This window comes from Trachypithecus francoisi, unplaced genomic scaffold, assembly GCF_009764315.1.
Source record: "Trachypithecus francoisi isolate TF-2019V2 unplaced genomic scaffold, Tfra_2.0 Lachesis_group4, whole genome shotgun sequence".
Lineage (NCBI taxonomy): Eukaryota > Metazoa > Chordata > Mammalia > Primates > Cercopithecidae > Trachypithecus > Trachypithecus francoisi.
In genome coordinates this window covers 95502659-95506115 of record NW_022681469.1, presented here as the reverse complement: position 1 = coordinate 95506115, position 3457 = coordinate 95502659, and positions in this window count along the sequence as shown.

The following is a 3457-nucleotide window of genomic DNA, read 5'->3' as shown; positions in this document are numbered from 1 at the left end:
TAGGTAAAGATTTGTTTTTGTTTTTTTTTAACTTTTGGAAACACTGCAAAACATATTTAGAAGCTGAATCACCATGCGATTGGTAATTTGGCCCTAATTTGACTTAGCACATTGTAGAAAAGAATAGGAAATCGTCAGGCGGAGTCATTAAACTCTGAAGCTCCCAGGGGATCAGCTTTAGCGCCCTCTGTAAATTATCTGGGAGGGAGAATATGCAAACAATAAGAAAAATAATTAAACTTCGGTACAGTACTTTATTTTCAAAGTACTTTTCTACATATTTCAGGTCCAAAAAACATTATGTAAACAAATTGTTTGGGTACCACCCCCCTCCCTTCTCGGTGCCCTTTCAACAAACCCCACCCTCTCCCCAAAGTCCTCCTCCTGTTCAGAGGCGTTCTTGACAGTCAGATAAATGAATGATCCTGAAATCGGATTCATATTTTAGGAGACTGATCTCAACTTAGTATTCTCTCCTATCACACCTGTGGTTTGCTGCTGTCCTTTATACCTCTTCCTCCCGACACCCCGCAGATGCGGTCTTACTCTTTCACCAAGGCTGGAGTGCAGTGGCTGGATCTCAACTCACTGCAGACTCTGCCTCCTAGGTTCAAGCACTTCTCCTGCCTCAGCCTCCTGAGTACCTGGGATTACAGGCATGAGCCACCACGCCGCGTGGTACTCCCAGGTACTCAGGAGGCTGAGGCAGGAGAAGTGTATATATGTGTATATATGTGTATATGTGTGTGTGTGTGTGTGTATATATATATATAGTATTTTTAGTAGAGACGGGGTTTCACCATGTTGGCCAGGCTGGTCTCGATCTCCTGACCTCGTGATTCACCCTCTCGGCCTCCCAAAGTCCTGGGATTACAGGCGTGAGCCACTGCACCTGGCCCCATTCTGCCTCTATGAGAGCCTAGTCTTGCTTTTAAGCAGCAACTAAACTAATAAAGAAAAATAGAAGAAAATGCCAAGCTCTTCAAGCTTACAGAAAAGCGTCAGGGAAATGTCTGTGTAGGCAAGTACAATTTAAAAATCTAGAGGAAAATAGTTAAAATAGATTTAGCCCAATTGTGGGCTCTTCCAGGAAGATGCTGGAGCAGTAAACTCTTCTGGCCAAAGAAGTCAACAAAAATACTGAACATGACGATTAAGAGTATGGAACAAACTAGAAATATGTTATCCTAACCTTACATAAAACTGACACCTTTGCAAATTAAAATACTGTATATGGTTCTCAGCTCTGCTTTAATAAAAAGGTATAATCAAACTATAACTTCCTCCCAATATGTAGCTAAATTGATCTAGGAAGTCGGGTGGACAGAGGAACGTGTAAATTGCCTAGGCAAGTGTTAGGCATTTTATTTATTCAATCCTCATGAAAGTTTATGAGATAGGAATTGCCAGCATTTTGCTGTGATATATAGGTTAGGAATACTTTCTTCTGCAAATAACAGAATAATTCAACTAACAGTGGCTTAATTAAACATAAATTTTATTTTTTATTGCTCTAAAGAAGAGTGGGGGTAGGTAGTTGCTCACATTAGTTTAGAGGATTTTCCTCATGGTTGTAAGAGCTGTTACAGCTCCAGAAATCATATCCAAATTCAAGAAAGGAAAAAGGAGGGCCACCAACATCATTTGTTTCTTTTATGAAAGAGTTTTCCTAGAGGCCTCTCAGCAAAAAGATTTTCATTTATATCTCACATGGCCACCCCTTGGTATAAAGAAAACCGGGAAAGCCAATCCAGTACTTAGGTTTCCAGGCTCTATGATGGCAGTTGTCAAGGAGAGGGTTAGAAATGTGTGTTGGGGCAGGGCACAGTGGCTCATCCAAGCACTTTGGGAGGCCAAGGCAGGTGGGTCACCTGAGGTCAGGAGCCTGGCCAACATGGTGAAACCCTGTCTCCACTAAAAATACAAAATTAGCCAGGTGTGGTGGCTCGTACCTGTAATCCCAGCTACTGGGGTGGCTGAGACAGGAGAAATGCTTGAACCCAGGAGGTAGAGGTTACAGTGAACTGAGATGGCACCATTTAACTCCAGCCTGGGTGATAAGAGTGAAATTCTGTCTCAAAAAAAAAAGAAAAGAAAAGAAAAAGAAAAAAAGAAATGTGTGTTGGGTTAAAAATGTGTTTAGTTCACCACGAAACATAGTTGGTGACAGCTTATCCTTAAGCTGATTAATATCCATGCATACCCTTCTTCCCATGCAGGCATTGTACATTAAAGGCATTCTTTAGACCTCTAAGTAAGGCAATCCCAAAATCTCAATCAGCTACTGCACCCAGCTTAAAGTCTAAGTCTCTGCAATCTTCTCTCAGTGAATCTTAATCCTAATCAGACTGATTCTTATTATCTTAATGGTTTGACAGTTGATAGCTACAAGACAAGAAAGATAATTCTTCAGTGTGTATCTCTAACAGATAACTTGTTTCGGTTTTTCCGTTTTTTGTTTTTTGGGGTTTGTTGTTGTTGTTGTTGCTGCTGCTGTTGTTGTTTTTTTGAGATGGAGTCTCACTCTGTCACCAGGCTGGAGTGCAGTGGCATGATCTCAGCTCACTGCAAACTCCACCTCCCGAGTTCAAGCAATTCTCCTGCCTCAGCCTCCTGAGTAGCTGCGACTACAGGCGCGCACTACCATCCCCAGATAACTTTTGTATCTTTAGTAGAGATGGGGTTTCACCATGTCAGCCAGGACGGTCTCAATCTCTTGACCTCATGATCTGCCTGCTCGGTCTCCAAAAGTGCTGGGATTACAGGCGTGAGCTACCGCGCCCAGCTGGTAACTTGTTTTAAAATCCACAATGCCATTATCACACCTAACAAATTAAACAGTAATTCCTTGATATCATCTAATAATACCCAGCCTAGATATCATCTATTAGATGTCATCTAGTTTTATACTAATTAGAATTCAACCAAGGTCTATACTACCTTTAGTTTATATGTGTTTAATATATTATGAGTCTTTTGTAATTTTAGACAGTTCCTTTTCTCCTACCCCAATTTTTTGTGCCATTAATTTGTTGAAGAATTTGGATCACTTTTCCTGTAGAATATCTTTCTGAATTTGGTTGTTTACAAAAAGGCGTCACTTATTAGGTTCTTTATCCCCTGTATTTCCTGTAAATTTGTACATCAGTCTTGAGTCTTGAGTAGGTATTTAGGGTCAGGAGCAGGTCTTTTCAGAAGAGTACTTTACTGATAGTACTATGTCCTGAATTCATAAATTGAAATTTTGTGAACAGCCCAGGTGAAATGAATTGGGGCCGCAAATTCCCATAAGGGCCATGTATTTGTCCGTTTTCATGCTGCTGATAAAGACATACTCAAGACTGAGCAATTTACAAAAGAAAGAGATTTGATTGGACTTACTTACAATTATCCCTTGGTGATAAAAACTTTCAACATATTAGGCACAGAAGGAACATACCTGAACTTAATAAAGACT